The sequence below is a fragment of the Crocodylus porosus genome, unplaced genomic scaffold (assembly GCF_001723895.1).
Source record: "Crocodylus porosus isolate Cpor-Errol unplaced genomic scaffold, CroPor_comp1, whole genome shotgun sequence".
In the NCBI taxonomy this organism is placed as follows: Eukaryota; Metazoa; Chordata; order Crocodylia; family Crocodylidae; genus Crocodylus; species Crocodylus porosus.
The window spans coordinates 186048058-186066378 of NW_017728906.1; positions in this window are offsets into that span (position 1 = coordinate 186048058).

Sequence of the window (18321 nt, forward strand, 5' to 3'; positions counted from 1 at the left end):
GCCCTAGTAGCTGGGAGCACCCCTCCAGGAGGGCTGGGAGAGCAGGAGCTGTGGATGGGGGGCAAGGGGCAACAGCAGGGGTGGGGGGATTGTGGATGGGAGTAAGAAGTACCAGCAGGGCCAGGAGACTGTGGGAAGGGATTGAGGGGCACCAGCATGGCTGTGGAGCCTAAAGATGTGCACCAGCACTACTGTGCAGTAGTTCTGATTACAGTACATTAAGTTAGTTCTTACAGGTACTAAACTTAATGCACTGTAATTACACCACATGAATGCACATGTAGATATGCCCACTGAAGATCAATTATAGAAATAGTAACAGTAACCAAGTGGCTAGGATGGCAGAAGTAGCAATACACATGTACAGAATATGGACATTTCTTATTTTGGGGCAGTAGTATATGTATTAGCCACTGATTTTTTTACCTGCACTCTCCTTGATAAGTGATAACTCAATGACATGATCATCACATACAAGTTAATAGATGATGTTAGGAATAGATAATCTATCAAACTATGTACTCCCTACTGTGTGTTAGGGTAGGAGTTGCTAAAATGGGCAGTGAAGAAGAGGAAGGGACAAGCGGAACAGAGGACAGTAGCAGCGCATCCTCCAGCGTGAGCTGGAGTGACAACAAAGGAGAGGACATTTGAACTGAGTATATGACCCTGCAAGTGGGGTTGGGGTGGAAGGAAGTGTGGCCTGATCTGAGGGACCAGGATGGACTTAGTTGTTTTGTGTGTGTTGTGCACGATGCAGATATTGTAACAGGTTTGGGGGGCCAGCAGGCCTTTGTATGGGTGTGTGGGCACATGGGTGCAGTTTTTGTAATGGGAGGTTTTTCCTTTTGTGGTGTGATATGAAGAGTGTAGATATATGTGTATGTGTGTGTGTGTGTGTGTGTGTGTGTGTGTGTGTGTGCGCGCGCGCGTATATATATATATAGAGAGAGAGTGAGAGTGAGAGAGAGAGAGAGAGAGAATTTTACAAAAAAAGGACTCCAAAAATAGGGGTTTCTACCAAAAATAGAGGAGCAAAATACAGAGGATGGGTTAAGGGGGCAGCACAAGGAGCAGTGGAGATGGCTAGAGACAGGGAGCCAGCTCAAAGGGGTACTGAGGAGAGTGGAGAACCTCTAAGCCTCATGAGCCCAGTGTCTAAGCAGGAAACATGAAGGTGAGTGACTGGGAAATAGTCTATAGACTGAGGAAAGGCCAAAAAAAAAAAAAATCAGATTGGAAAAAAACCTCCCTCTCATATGCAAAAGAGCCCAACAGAGCTTGGCAAAGCAGCTATGAATCCAAAAGACACAGGCTGGAGGCTCTGGCTAGGAAAGAGAAAGTGAAAGCAGGAATCCCCCTCCCCACACAACCAGCACAATGAAGAGGTTTCACATTGCTTCATAGCTTCATAGCTTCAGTCAACATTAGAAGTGTTGCTGGGCAAGGAAAATGGGACCAGATTCACCAGGTCTTGGAACAAATACAGGCAGGCATAATCTGCCTGCAGAGATGTGGTTTGCCTAGTCAAACAGCCGTCTCTGTTCTCCAGCTGCTGGCCACATGGAGCAGCCATGTGGTCGAGGTCGCACATGTGACAATAGGGCTGCTGGTGTCACAATCTTGCCGAAAGGAGACACCATGCGCCCCCTGAAGCACAAAGAAATAGTTGCAGGCAGGCTGCTTCAAGCAACTATGGAAGCAAATGGGACAGTTTTCGAATGCTGTATGTGTACGTACTGGCACACACAAAAGCAAAGTGTGAGTTCCTAGAAAACATGGCCATAACGATACCAAGCAGCTGTCTGGTAATGATCACAGGGGACTTCAACTGTGTCATCACTGAAGACGACAGAGTCAGCAGCACCCGGAGGATAGGCATGGAGAAATCCTCTAGGCAACTGCAACAGCTGGTTGAGGACCACAGCCTAGCAGATGCCAGGAAAGGAGCCCAAAGCCCCAGAGGACACTTCACCTGGGTGGACCCTGCAGGGAAAACCAAGACCCAGATAGACTTTGTCTTCCTCCCCAAGGAGTGGAAGGCAAGGGAAGCCCACTCCACAACCATCTGTTTCTTGGACCACTGCCTCCTTACATTCCAGGGTGAAATGGAAGGACAGCTGGCAAGGGGCAGAGGGTACCTGCCAGGCTGCCCCTCCCTGTCCTGTCAGGCTTCCCCTCCCTGTCCTGTCCTCAGCTAAACACCAACCTGTTAGAAGATGAAAAGACCCAGCACAGTTTCAGAAAGCACAATGCAGGTTGGAGGACCCTCAAGGACCTGTACCCAAACCAGATAGAGTGGTGGGTCACTGTCAAGGAGAGGACCAGAGGCTTTTTCCAGCACCCCAGCAAGCAGTAAGCCTTCTTCCGTATGTTTCAGGCCTTGCATAGGCAGGCAGCAGTGGGCTTGGATGTGAGGGAGGACATATGGGAGGTGAAGGCCCAGATTGGTGCCTGGTACTGGAAGGAGGACAAGAAAATGATCTTCCAGGCCAGGGCTCACTGGGTGGAGGAAGGGGAGCAGGTGTCTGCTTACTTCACCAGGCTAAGGAAGAGCAAAGTGAAGCATATGACATGCCTGAGAGATGGAGTAGGAGAGGAGCACTGGTAGAAGGGAAGCATGCTGGAAATGAAGGCCATCTTCTACAGAGAGGTCTACACTGCATGACTGGAGGACCTAGGGACCACTCAGCAGTGCCTGCAGGAGCTTACCTGGGTCCTTGGAGAGCACAAGCAGCAGCAGCTGGAGAAAGAGTGGACACTGGAGGAGATCAAGCAGGCCTTCCGAAGTTTCAAGGATGGGCAGGCGGCCTGCCCAAGGAGTTTTGTGTGGCTTTTTTGGATCTGGTGGGCCATGACCTGCTGGAGCTTTTAAGAGAGTGCCTGCAGGAAGGCGGCCTGGGGGCTGGGATGGACCAGGGCCTCATGACCCTCTTGCACAAGAAGGGTCCAATGGAACAGTTAAAGAACTGGAGGCCCATTACCCTCCTGAACATTGACTATAACCTGCTGGACAAAGTCTTGGCTGAGTGATTTAAATCTGTCCTAGGTTCCATCATCCATGAGGACCAGTTGTGTGTGGTACCAGGACACCAGATCCCCGGAGCCCTGCTGCAACTGAGGGATGCGCTCCAGCTGAAATGGGAAAGGGCAGAAGGTAGTTATGCTGAACCTGGACCTGGAAAAGGCCTACAACAGAGTATCACATTGGTTTCTCTTCAAGATGCTGAAGCAAATGGGAATCCCTCCAACCTTTACCAGATGGTTGAAGATGCTGTGCATGGATGTGCTGGTCAGTGGTTTCTTGAGCACACAGACTGTGATACAGCCAGGGGTCTGCCAGGGCTGCTCGCTGTCTCAGATCATGTTCATCTGTGCCACTGAAGCCCCAGCCCAGTGCATCACAAGGATGCGCAGAGTCCAGATCTCCAGAGGAAAGAAGGACGAGACCAGGGTCCTGGTCTACGTGGACAACCTGAACATCCTGTGCCAGAATAAGTATTCAGTAGAAAGAGCTCTGTGGCAGACACAGGTCTACAAAAAAGCAGTGGGGGCAAAGCTCAACATGAGTAAAAGCACCTGCCTGGCTGTGGGTGAGCTCAGGGACTTGGAGTCCCTGGGAGGTCTCAGTCCCAGAGAGGGTGTCAGGATCCTGGGGGTGGAGTTTGACCCTAAGCTGAGCAGAAGAAGGGCCTGGGAGAAAAAGGAGGCTAAGGTGAAGTAGAGATTGAGTGGCATGCATGCCACCTCTCCATGGTGGGGTTGTGTGATGCTCATGAAGGCAGTGTTGCTACCAGTGCTGCTGTACACAACACTGGTCTTCCCCACTCCAAAGCATATCATCCACAGAATCCAGACAGCCATGTGCATTTTCTTCTGAGGATCCAGAAATGGAGAAGGTGAAAGGAAGAACCTATACAAAAATAAATTGACTGGGGGCAGGGGGATGTCGGACATCCACCTGTTTCTGTGGACATGGTACATGAGTCAGATCTGCAAGCTGGTGACCAGGCCAGAGACCAAAACAGCCTGTCTCATCAAGTATTTTGCAGGTCACCTTCTGAGACGCTGGGGGGGTGTACACATCAACCAACAGAAGACCATGGGCCATGGATCACCCCTGGTTCTACACGGTCCTGAACAAGTTCTGAAGTGAGTATGGGTTACAAAAGGAAAGGCCAACGACCATGACCAAACACAAAAAGATACAGAAGGAGGTCAGAGACAGAAACAGGCTATCAACTGTGGAGCTATTCCCAAGGATGACTGCCAAGCTGTCTGGGACTAGATCTTCCACAAGGAACTACAAAAGGGCCACGGAGACTTGAACTGGCTAATAGTGAAGGCATGGAGACACAGAGAGGGATAAGGGACTCGACCCAGCTGCCCCAGGGGAACCTGCCAAGTTGAAAGAGAGACTACTGACCACCTCCTATGGCCCTGTCTCTATGCCAAGGGAGTGTGGAAAAAAGTAAACCAGCTCCACAAAGAGGAACAGGAGTCAGGTTGATGACAAAGGAGGTGGCACTGTACAGTCATCTGAATAAGCAGCAGGGTCCCCAACAGGGCACTTCAACCAGTTTGTGTCCTGCATCAGGAGTGCCCTGTGGCAGTGCAGAAACCTACTGATGTACGGACACATGGAGCTTGAGGACACAGACTGTGTTAAAATTTTTCTAAATTAACTCCCGTCCTACTACTTCTGGAACCTACCCAGTGGTGCAGGCTCCTACCCTGGGAGTCTTTAAGACAAGGCTAGACAATCACCTTGCTGGGGTCGTTTGACCCCAGTACTCTTTCCTGCCGTGGCAGGGGGCCAGGCGGGTCAGACTTAATGATCTGCTCAGGTCCCTTCTGACCGTACTAACTATGAAACTATGAAACTACTGGAAAGTGGTGGGAGAGGACAGAGAAGATGCAACCAACTCCACGTGGAAAGGGGACACTTGGCACAGGCTGGTCAAAGATCCCACCCACCTCTGGGAGGAGGAGCAGATAGGGATAACAATGAGGACAGCAACACAACTGGACCTGGAGATGGGGAGAAAGACAGCAGCAGGCTCAGCAGCAGTGGAAATGACAGCAACAAGGACAGTGAATGAACTGAGAATGTATCCCCAAATCAGGGCTAGGAATAAGAGTTTGTGACTGGGTTAGGGAAAGGGCGCTGGGTGGGTGTACGAGAGCAGTGGGGAGTGGATGCATTTATTGTAATGGGTGCACGAGTTTTTAATGTGGTTTAAGGTGTGTGCAGGAAAGCTTACACTTGATGTGGTATATGTAACTCTATATATAGAAATATATTTTTCCAAAAAAAAAAAAAGGCACATAAATGGGGCCATTTGCACTGCTTCCACCACAGATAGAAGGATTGCCCCCAGCTCTCCCAGTAGAGCAGGACCCTAGGTATGTGTATAGTTTGCCTATGCATTAATCTGGTCCAGTTTGCAGGCAAGTTACCTGTCTGCACTGGGTATTTTCTCTGTGGACTCCTGTAATCATAGTGCATCTGTAGCAACTGAAGCTGAGCTCAGCAATATATTTAAATCTTGGGTTTAATCCAGCTCCGGGCTACAAATGGAAAGACCAGTATGGATTTCAGTGACAGGTGGACCTAATCCTGTAAGACATACTGGAAACAATAGCTTGGGGTACCACTTGATCCATGAAGCAATTAAGAAAAGTAGAACAAAATACTGTCTTGAAAAATTACTAGATTTACTTCTTCTGAGCAGCATGTGGCCTCTTAGTTTCATAGTTGGTAGGGTTGGAAGGGACCTGAGCAGATCATCAAGTCCAAACCCCTGCCACGGGCAGGAAAGAACACTGGGGTCAAATGACCCGGCCAGGTGTCTATCTAGCCTCCTTTTGAAGACCCCCAGGGTAGGAGTGAGAACCACTTCCCTTGGAAGTTGGTTCCAGATCCCAGCTGCCCTAACTGTGAAGTAGTGCCTCCTGATATCTAGTCTGAATCTACTCTCTGCTGCCTTGCGACCGTTATTCCTTATTACTCCCAGTAGTGCTCAGGGGAACAGGGACTCTCCCACAGCCTGCTGGTCTCCATTGGTAAGTTTATAGACGGCCACCAGATCCCTTCTCAGCCTCCTCTTGTGGAGGCTGAACAGGTTCAGGTCTTGTAGCCTCTCCTCTTAGGGCCTTCCCTGCTGACCCCTGATCGTGCGGGTGGCCTCCTTTGGACTCTCCTGATGTTGTCCACATCCCTCCTGAAGTGCAGCACCAAGAACTGGACACAGTACTCCAACTGTGGCCTGACCAATGTCATACAGAGGGGGAGGATCACCTCCTTGGACCTGCTTGAGATGCATCAGTGGATGCATGACAAGATGTGGTTAGCCTTCCTGACTGTGTCCCCACATTGGTGGCCCACGTTCATCTTGGAGTCTATAATGACTCCAAGATCTTTTTCTGCCTCTGTGTTGATGAGAAGGGAGTTCTCCAGCCCATAGGTATGCTGCTGTTTCTTTCTCCCTTGGTGCAGCACCTTGCACTTGTCAGTGTTGAATCTCATCTTATTCTCATCCACCCACCCCTGTAACCTGTCCAGATCCAACTGCAGCCTGTCCCTCCCTTCTAGCATACCCACTTCTCCCCACATCTTAGTGTCATCTGTGAACTTGAACAGGGTGCTTTTCACCCCCTCGTCAAAGTTGGTGATGAACATGTTGAACAGTGCGGGCCCAAGGACCAAGCCGTGGGGAACCCCACTTCCCACATCCCTCCAGGTTGAAAATGACCCATCCACCACCACTCTCTGGGTGCGGCCCTCCATCCAGTTGGTGACCCATCTGACTGTAGGCATCAACACCACAATCTCCTAATTCTTTAATGAGAAAGGGGTGAGAGACAGTGTTGAAGGCCTTCCTAAAGTCCAGAAAGACTATGTCCACTGCAACACCTGCCTCCAAGGATTTTGTGACCTGGTCATAGAAGACCACCAGGTTGGTCTGACAGGACCTGACTCTAATGAACCCATGTTGATTGCCCCTAAGCATACACTCCCCTGCTTGCCCCTTGCAGATGTGCACCTGGATAATTTTCTCAAAGAGCTTCCCCAGCACCGAGATAAGACTAACAGCCCTATAATTTCCTGGGTCCTCCTTCCTCCCTTTTTTTTGAATATGGGGACCACATTGGCCCTTTTCCATTCCACCGGCACCTTGCGTGTGGTCATAAAGCCATGCCAGATGTCCTGCAAGGAGCTCTGCTAATTCCCTCAGCACTCTGGGGTGGAGATAGTCAGGACCAGCTGATTTGAACATGTCCAGTCCCACCAGAAGTTCCCTGACTAGGTCCTCTCTGACCCTGGGCCTGGCTGTGCCTCTCCTGGGACCATCGGGGATCCTGGTGAGGGTGATGACCTGGTCGCTGCTCAGAAAAATGGATGCAAAGAAATTGTTAAATAAGTTATCTTTGTTGTCTGGTGAGACCACCAGATTTCCTAGTGTGTCCTGCAAAGGCCCCCCGTTACCCGGAACCCGCTTTTTACCCCCTATGTATTTAAAAAGGGGTTTCTTGTTATCCTTGATCTGGGTTGCTCTGGATGCATGTGTCAAAGAGCACAGTTATGATACCTCTGGTGGTCTGTCCAGGAGTAGACAGACTATCGCAGAGTAAAGTGTTCTCAGGGTTCACAAGCACTGCACAGGAGCAACCCTTCCAGGCTGCATGGCAGTAGTAGCAGAAGAGGGAGAACTGCCAAAGCACACAGGGATTGTCATACTAGAGCAGGCTGGTGGTCCTTCTGATTGAATATCTTGTCCTTCTGAATGAACAATTCTAGTGTATTAAAAAAAGTTACATGAAGTCCCTGTGATATTAAATTCATCTTTGTGCACTGTTTCATCCAATGATCATTTCAAATAAGTTATCTGGTAGTGAAGTGGAAGTGACTCATCTGTAACTCCCAGGGTCCCCTACTAGCTTATTTAAAGATACGCACATCTGCTCCCCTTCAGTATAGCGGATGACTGCATATTTTTTGTTGGAGCTCAGCACTTAATTCTTAAATTAATATAAGACTCCTGGATCTGATCCTGGTGGCCTGCTGCCCATTCACTTATCAAAGGAAATGTTGCTGCAATATAGCGATGTCTCAGGTACAGAGGACCATAGAAATTGCCATAGTCATAGTGGGTGTGACCTGAACACTATCTAGTCTAGTATTATACCACCTCTTGTTTCAGAGGAAGAAGCAAAAATATCTTGCAGTGAGTAGATACAAAAATAATCTATCCCAAAGTTAAGATCTCATCAAAATTCTTGAGAGAGAGGTTTAAGTCCATAAATATGAGGTTTTGTAACCCTTTATAAGTTTTCTAAGTTTTTGTTAGCATTATCTGTTATAATATTGTGTACTCATGAATCTTGCTCATTTTTTCTTGTCCTATGTGACCTCATATGGGAAAGAGTTCCAGAAGTTAATTACACATTGATTACACAAAGCAGTTTTTGTTCTATTTTGAATTTGCCAACTTATTTTAATGGAATAGCCCTTTTTGTGTCTGTTATGGGTCAGAGAAATAGATGCTCCCAGTCTATCTTGTCTAGATTATTATTTTGTAAGCAATCTTTAATAGGACCTCTTTGCCATTTTTTTCAAATTACTAATTTTTGAATTTTACATCTTGTTGTATTGACTAATATTATATTGTAATCCTTTTATTTTTCTCTAACATACTAATCCTCCCAAGGGCTGCTTCTTAACTCCTGGTAGCTCAGCTGATTATCTTGCCCGCTTTTTGTTTCCTTATATGTATGGAACAGAAATCTTTGTGTTCCTCTTAGCTCTCAGATTTCCGGCTTCCATTTCACCTATCAGATTTTATGTACCTTACTGTTCGCTTCACTAGGTTAGATTTCTATTTCCTGAAAGATACATGTTTTGATCAAATAACCTCTTGTTAAGTCAACATTTAATCATTCTGTCCTCCTGCTCCTTTTTTTTTGTTTAGCAGGTGTTCACCTTTTTTGACTATGTAGACATTTACACACTTTTGAGGATTTCATTACATTAGTACTGGATTTGGATTTGGATATGGAAAGATAAAACACAAGGGAGAACAATACTACTGCAAATTATATCTTTATGGGAGACTATTGTCCCAGATACAGATTGGAGAACAAAAGAGTAGTAGTTAGGCCTAGTTATTCCCAGATATCATAGTACTGTAGACAGGGATGCAACTTGATGCAGCGCAAGGGTGGATGCACAAAATGGACCTCTGAATTAAGTACTTTTGATTTCAAAATAACATGTTTGGGGAACACAATAGAACGTAGTTAGTTAAGTCAGCAAGACTGAAGAGCTCAAGAACTTGACTGAGGAAGAAAGTTGGTATTTCTTTATGGCAAAAGTGCAAAGGAACCAAAGGAAAGAGAAAGTTCTGAGGAAGAGCTCTAGATCTAGTTGAATGAATAACTACGTAAAAAAAAAAGATATTAAGAATAAGATGCAAAGAAAGTTATGTCTTAATCAGGAAATGGAAATATAAAGTGAGAGTTGCCTAAAGTCAAGCTAAATTTAGTCTTGAAAAAAAAATAAAACAAAGAGTAAAAGCTAGATATATAAAAAATAGAACAAGGAAAGAAAAGACGTGGTTGCTATGCAGAAAGAATAAGATTCATGAAAATACAGATGGAATTCAAAATCTAAATGACTACTTTTCTAAATGTCTTACTTTCAGGGGCTGCTGAATGTGGAGGCAAAAGTAAAATGGCCAATGGGAATGAGACTATGGAAAAGCAAATGACCACATCCAAGGCAGAAGCAAGAATCAGCTTAATGTAGTGAATGGGTTCCAGAGTCTGTTGCTCCAGGGGAGACAGCCATGCTAGTGTCTTCATGTTTCTGCCATGGAACCAGAAGCCTAAATCTCTGGGAGCCAGAGTTCAACCCAAAGCAGTTACTGACCCATGCAACTGCTCGATGAAATTAAAATTCCTGTCAGAAAGCAGCTGCAAGAAAACATATTTCATGTTAGAAACATTGTATCTGTGCTTTCAAAACAATTTTTTTCTCACTATCTAATATGCAGAAAAGTTTCTTTTAATCCAGAAGTTCCGCTTTTCCAGCTAGCTCTGTTTCTATCCACCATATGAGTGAGATTTTAGAACAACAATCCAATAGCAATAATGAGGGCAGAGAACTTGTGTTATCATGGAGTTTGATTGGTATATAAAAGGAAGATGTGATTGCCTTAGTTATACAGCAGTGGGTTTGATGACCCAAGATGTCCCTTCAAGTCACATGTCCTACATGTGAGGCAGTGATGGAGTATGAAGACTGACTGATGCAGCAATAAAAAAATTAAATCACTACGATAGATTGGGCAATGCAGGAGAGAGGGAATGGGAATGGCCTAAAGGAGGAGATAGGAAAATATGTGGGAGGGAGAACACAGGGAAGTAGAGAGAGACCACAATGAAAAAGAGAAAGAAGTGAAATGGAGGGAAAGAAGACACTACAGATAACAAATATGGAAAAATATGTGCTCAGGTGGACTATGTATGGGAAGGTTGTGAAGGAAGGGTAAATGGAAAGAACGAAGAACAAAAATAAGACTTATGCTTAAGAATTTAAAAGTGTTTTTAGTAGAAAGTTCAATACCAGGATTAAAAATACCACCTACAGAAATGTTTTATTGTGCATATATGCACCCAAATGCATGTCACTATCTTTACAGAGAAACACAGATGTATACACCATTTTTCTAAGTATTTGAAGGAAATGCGAGTGGAGGGAAGTATTCTCATGAGTCTGTGTGCTATGGCTGTACCCAGACTTTAATCAAAATAGGGGTCCCATTGGGCAAGATGCTACATATTGGAGGAAGAAGAAAATGGGAGGATATAATATAGGTGATGTTATGCAATAAAAAGTATCACTTTTAATACACACTAAACTCAGGGCTTTGTTGCATGGGACACTAAACACATTTTATCTGAAGTCACAGTAAGCATTACTGTTCCATATTAAAGGTAGAAAATGTTCTGAGCAATCACACGGTAATGCTTACCAGGATCTCAGCCTGCTCTGGATGGGGCTGGAATTGACTTCACCCCACTCTTGCCCTGACCCTGCTCACGTTGGATACTGATCCTGGCAACAGGCACTGCAACTTCCACATCCACATGTGAGGATGTGCAACCCTCACACCCAGAACCTGCATCTCCCTCATCATGTGCCTGGCACTGCCCAGCCTGAGACCCCCTGCTTCTGGTATGCCAAGCTGAGGCAGTTCTCTGCCACTGGCAGTGGGCAGAGGGAGGCACAGGGAGCCTGGGTTTGTGGGGCAACTGGGGGTCTCTCTTTCTGGCAGTCTTGAATTTCAGACTTCCAGTGCACTGCAGGGTGCTAAAACTAACAATCAGCTGATTGTCGGTCCCAGCCTACACACTGCAACAGAGTCCTGAACTCATGTTATCTCCGCAGAGTAACCCAACAACAGCTGAACGTGTGTTACTTAATATGATCTGGAGACACTCCTCCTGCAAAAAGTCATGACTGCTACAATATGATTACACTTCACATGTGCTTTTGTATTTAAATCTGTAGACACTTATGTTTTAAGTGCAGTTAAGTTTTTTTAGGTTTTATTAGGGCGGCTCTGGGAGCTGCGTTAATTAAAGAGCTTGGAGCATCTCATGTAAGAGCATTCCTGCGTTTCAAAATGGCAGCGGAGGCACTTTCTCTAAAGCTCATCAACATGCTTTACATAAAGCGTCTCCATGGCCATTCTGAAGTGTGAGGATGCTGATACACGAGATGCAGGGGGCTGATGAAGCATAGTAATTACCATACTCCAGCAAACATGATTAATTGAGCCTGATCCAACATGCTTGCTCCAACATGCTTGCTCCAACATACTGTAATTACAGAGTATTGGAGTAACCTTGCTACTTGTGTATAGGTGCCTATTAGGTTTAAGATCATCTGAAATGTCTCCCTTTATAACAAACTTCTTGGCCAGTTCCCGCATCCTAAAACTTGTTTGGGTTTTATCCCATTTTCCATTGTTTGGGTCAAAAACATGAAACTGGCTATATCTATATAAATTCTCAGCCTTGAGATTCTGAGTATCTTATTGGCTTGCTTCAGAAGGTGATTGTTTAGCACTTTCTTAAAGTTAGTCCCCTTTAATTGCAAATTAAGCATGCAAATATTTGGACACTAATTGCAGTATTTCTAGAGAACAGAAATTGCTCGGCGACTTGTAAAAGTCTGATTTTAGTTACGTAACCAGACAAGTAGCGTTAATTCATTCCAATGATACTATATGTTAGTTGAAAAAGCTTTTACAAAATTCTAACCTCTTCTCAGTACACTTGCAAAACAGTTTATCCTACAGATAATCCTGTAGCTGTAATTCCGGTCTCTCAGCTCTGAAGGTCAACAAGATCAGCCATTCCTCCCAACTATCCCCCTTCCTTCTCTCTTCTCTGGACATATATACCACCCTACCTCTTTTCTACATAAAGAAAATTTCACTTAGCTCTGCATGCCTTACATGATGAAGTTTGGGGGTTTTTTTAATAGATTTACTTTTAATCATTCCATAATTGCCTGGTGCTGGTGGTTGATTCAAAATTAAGTAGTGTAACACCTGAGATAGAAGAGTGTATTCCAGTCTGAGAATTTGATATCACTGCATTTGTTTCTTGGAGGGAAGCTTATTCATTTTATTAGTTAAGTAATTAAACTTGCTTTTTTTATTCCCCTATCCCACAAGCTTTACTTGAAACCTTTCTAAATTCTCCCCCTCCCCTGAATACTTCTCTATTTCTGTACAGGACCCCACCACCAACTGCTTCAAAGGAAAGTAAAGATCTTTAAATTGCTTTCTTTTCTCCTGTCTGCCTCCCAGCCTGCTCCGCTTATTTTCCATTGTGTCCCACACTACGGTTTTTGCTTGCTTTCCTCTGACCCTTTCCCTGGCCCCAATAAACCCCATCCCCTTTGCCTCAGATGACCCTTCTTTCTGTCCTCCTTGATATCTTGTTTTTCTTTGCCTCCATCCTGTCACAACAACACATATTCTGGTCTTCTCAAAAAAAGGAATCTCTGTAGCCATCTGCTTCTCTTTACTGTTGCTTCTCCTTTTACCCAAAACGACATTGAAAACGCTATCTTTGATCCTTTGTGGGAATGCCTACAAGTGCCATTAGGAAGCAGCAACTGTGGAACTTATTGCTTCATAGTTTATTGCTCCTGGGAAGCTCCTGGGCACGCATCTGCATGTGTCCTTGGAGTGCATCTCATTGAGTTGGGTCATAGCAGCCCCAGCTGGCAGGGGGCCTAGGGTCAGCCTGCCAGCCTGGAGCTACTCCAAGTGGGCTCAAAGTACTGTGAAGAGGTTGGATGAGGCATGTGGCTGCTTTGGTTTAGGGCTAGCTGGCAGGCAGCCCTGGCACTGAAGCATCCTCATGCCCCGGTCAGCCAGTCAGTGTCTAGATGTGCACTGCTGTGCATGAAAAAAACTGCAGTAGGGTAGGACTCGTATTTACAGGTTCTACCCTGCTGCAGAGTTTAATATTTCGTGTGCCCTAAGAGAGGCACATGTGCAGACTCTGAGATGTTTACTGTATAGTTAATTAGTCAACTGCACAGTAAACGTTTAGTGTAGACATGCCCAGTATTGCTCCCATTTCTCCCTCTGCTCCCCTAATAATGCTAGCCATGGATGCCTGCTGGTCCACAGTCAGTTTCACTCATTTTTCTACTTTGTTCTCTACTTATAGACCAGTGGTTCCCAACCTTTTTTTCCCATGCTCTGCTGCTGGGAATGGAGGGCGGTGGCAGCGGTGGCCCAGCAGCATGTGGCACAGCTCGTCTTTTCTGTGTGGCACTGCTGGCATTCCCCCACAACCCTCATCTGGGTCACAACCCAGGGTTGGGAGCTGCTATTATAGACCAAATTGACCCAGATGCCATTACTCATTACTCACTTCATCTTTCCTCCATCCTCAAGAATTTTAGTCCCTAATCCATGGTTTGTGGGCAATATTGGGAATGTCCAATATTGCTCAGAGCCACAGGAAATAAAAAAAAAAGTTAAGGTTGATGAAGAGAGCAAAATACATAATTATTTACTTGGGGTTACTCATTCAATATTGTTGCTGATGAGTCAGTGAAAATTGGGATGAAGATGCAACACCTCCATACCTACAAGAAACCAGCCAGCTAATAATTTGGTTTGGATCTTGGACCTGAGATACCGTCCAACCCTATGATTCCATGAGTAGTTTGGGAAGGAATTGTCCTATGTAGATGATGTGCACTTGATTTTAAGGTGACATATGTAAATTAAAAATAAACATTTCTATGGCATCTCTTTCTCTCCCCTCCCCTAAACATGCTGCTTGTTCTCATGGATCATAGACTTTTGAGGGCATGAATCTTTGACTACCATGCCATGGACAGTACTAGAATGAAAATAATAAGAAGAAAGTAGACATCATGAAATAATGCTTTATGAGTAGTGACAGTTTAGGATTCCACTGTGAACTTAGATCAGTGGTGCTCAAACTTGGCTCCACAGTGGTGGTATATGGCTGATCTACAGGCCAGATCCCAGGGTGAACTCCCAGATCAGACCCTTTATAGCCAGCTCAGGCCCTGTGCCACCTCAGCCCATCCCTCTGCAGCTGGACTGGGCTCCATACTGCATCAGCCCAGCCCCGTGTGCCCAGAGTGGGCCCTATACCAGCTCAACTCAGCCCCATGTGACCAGGTTGGGCCCCATGTGGCTGGATGGGCCCTGTACCATCTCCGCCCATCTCAACCTAGATTGTGTCCCATGCCACCACAGCTCTGTATGCCTCATACAGTGCATAGGACTATGGGTCTGCAATTTAGCAGCAGGGCAGTGGCAACTAAGGCTGCCGCACCACCATAATGCTAAATTCTTGGAGCCCTGAGGAACCCTGTGGGTGAGATGACATGTCTCCATTGACTGGATCCAGCCCACAGGCCAAGGGTTGAGAACCCCTGACTTAGATAATCTGAGCCTATTCTCAACATCGTATTAATCTGTGACCTCTTTTCACTGCCAAATGAATGAAGCTGTGATTTGATGTTTCAGTCCATCTGAGCTTTTCAGGATGAGTGAACAATTATCTTCATTTTTAACCTATGGGCACTAGTGACAGCACAGTGTTTCTAGACCCTAAGCATTCATTTCTCAAATAATAAACAGTTCTTTAGGTCATTAGGTTATGGCAGGCTGCAATGATTCATATGGGTGCCAATAGGGGACAGAACTGTTAAAGAATTGGTTGAAAACTGAGATTCCTCCCTTTCCATATTTGCTCCTCAAGAAGAATGCTAGTGATGCTCACCTGTGTAGCAGATGGAAGTATTTTAAAAAGGTGAAGGAATGTCTTCATTTTTCTTCCAGGTATTATGGAGTAATGCACAGAGAAATATATTTTTAACCCTACTAAACTCCTATCCTGTTCTTAAAAAACATGTTATCAGGTTACTAGGCAGTTGATGATTATTCAGCAGACACACAATTTTCTAAAATTGCTTTTCAATGAGAGCTCATAAATATGCTACCCTTCTTCAGTTCAATACCTTCCTGATAAGTATATTCTCCACGTGTCCCTTTAGATAAAAGCTAGATTCCTTTTTTTTTTTTTTCAATTTTGGTAGTATCTCACTACTGATTATATTAAAATACTGGTATTCATATCTACTTTTCAATTTAATTTACATCAGGTTTGTAGAGAGGCATTTATCTTTGAAAAGCAAGACTAGATTCAAATATAATTCTTAGCTCTTCCTCCTATTACATTCAATTAAACTTAATAGCTCTATACAAGTTACTATGGTGAAGCTAAAGAGAGTTTTACAAGTAGCAGTTAAGAAGTGTGTAAGTTCTGTGCTTCAGCTGAGGTATAACTGATAAAAGTTTCAATTACTGTAGTTCTGGTAAACTAATAATACAGACAGGGAGACATTTGGACCCTTTCTTATAATCAGAGAAATCATGAGCTCTAATTTAACATATTGCTCTGTCAAATAAGAGGAAGAAATCCAAATAGCAGAGAACCAGTGATTAAGGTTTAAGAACGGCAAGTCACATCACTTTATAAATGATTTAATCCCTTATAGGTCACTTCATTTTAACCAGGGGGCTCAATTTTTCTCCAGTTCCCTTTGGTTCAAGTTCTGTCCACAGTAAAAAAGAAACAACAGAGAATTTTGAATTAAAACCTTGTCAAAAGAAGTGGAGCTTCTTGAAATATGTCCCTGCCCACTTAAATACTCTGATAACAATATAGATTGCCAAAGCTCTTTTATCAAGGATTCAGGGAGAGATTTAAAATACGACTTTACAGAGCCTCCAGTTTATAACGGGAGTGATCTGAAACATTCTGCTTCTAACTTATCTCCAGTCTTGTAACAGAGTTTTGTGAGATAGGTCTAAGACCTCTGTTTCTTCTTATCACAAAATAATGGCATTGAGCTCAAAAGTAATAGAGCAATGTAAGGAATCCAATGGAACTGTTCAGTTGTATTGCATGTATTGGGAATAGCAACACCTTCTGGTACACTTCCTAATAGTCACTCAGATGCCAATATCTAGTGAACTATCTAACTTTTCAGAGCACCTTAAGCACAAATTCCTGTTTTAGTTTAAGTTTAAGATAGTGTGGCACAGTGGTGTTATAATGAGAGTCCATCCAATGAGAGATAACACTTTTCAAAAACATGCAGGTCAGAGTATAGACAGCAGTGAGCCCTCATTTCCTCCCCATCTAGCTTCTTAGATCATAGAAGACTTTAGCCAGCAGTATATTAAACCAATCCTTAACTGGTTAAACTGGAAGGCAAACAGAAAGTACAACTCCTAGTGCTACCACTTCAAGAAGCAGACATACATATGATTCAAAACCTAACTATATTTGGTGCTTTGTCACTGAAGAAGGACCATTCAGGAGAGAAAAATATGGCTCTACAACTACAGATATTGTTGTGAACTTGGAAGGAAACTCTGGACCTAGGTTTGAGCCTGTCATGTGTATGCAAACATCTCAAAAGTGCTGGCAAGCAGGTCCAGATATTTACAAAGAGATTATCTCCCTTCTTACACATCTTTCTTTCTGTTACATTTTGGGATATATCTTATTTCTATCCTGGATTGATGTTCTATTTAATTGCATTGTTATAAGACTCACCTGATCCCATGCTTCACAGAGATTAGGCAGAGCTACTTTTAATGAGTTCAAACATCCTGCACAGCCTGTTTCCAGTGCCAGAGTTAGCTAAGTCTGGCATAGTTTTAAGATCCGGGAGAGCATTAAGGCTGGTTCTGGTGAAGGGGGTGGGGGGAGTGCTGGGGTTCAAGTGCAGAGAATGGGGCAGCTGTAGGACTGATCCCAGAGTCTGGAGGCTCCCAGAGATAAGTAGAGGTTTAGAGTATAAAAATGACCCCGAGTTCAGGACACCTCTTCTGTGCACAAAAGAAACACCTGATAGGGGGACATGATAAGGGGTTTACAAAACACTAAATGGCAAAGAAAAAGGCAATAGGGATTTATTATTGGCTGTCAACAGACAGGAACTAGGGGTCAGATCATGAAAGAAGTGGGTAGTAAGTTTAAAACAAACAAAAGGAAATTCTTTTTTATAGAAATCACAGAGAAGCAGGGCTGGAAGGGACCTCCGACATTCATTAAGTCCAACCCACTGACTGGGGCAGGATCAGCCCTATCCAAACCACTCCACACAGCCCACCATCTAAACTCCAGCTAAGACTACCATCCACCCTGATACAATGTAGACCTAGCACCCTAACCTGCCACCTGCTCAAGAGGGCCAGGGGAAAGGGCTAACCCCTGCTACAAAGGAAGGTAACCCCCCCCCCCCGCAGTCCATATCCATCTGACGGGGGTAAAATTCCTTCCTGACCCCAAATGTGGCATCGGTCTGACCCTGAGTGGAGGGTCAGGACCCTCTAAGCAGGATTCATAGATGTGGAGGGGGGGGGACCTGAGCAGATCATTAGGTCTGACCCCCTGCCCTGGGCAGGAATGAATACTGGGCTCATATGAGCCCCACTAAGTTAAGCTCATACGACCCCAGTTAGGTAGCCGGATCCTCCAGCTTTGTTCCCAACCGGGGCACGGGCACAGGCTAAGTCCCAGCCTCTTCCCAGAGTGGCCCCCTTGTCACTGGAGGTGGAGGCGGCTGGCAAGGTCCGCAAAGGGAGCTGAACTCTTGGCAGAAAGGGGTCTCCTGAGCCCAGGAAAAGCGGGGCTCCTGGCCCCGGAGGCTGCAACCCCCCTGCCCCCATC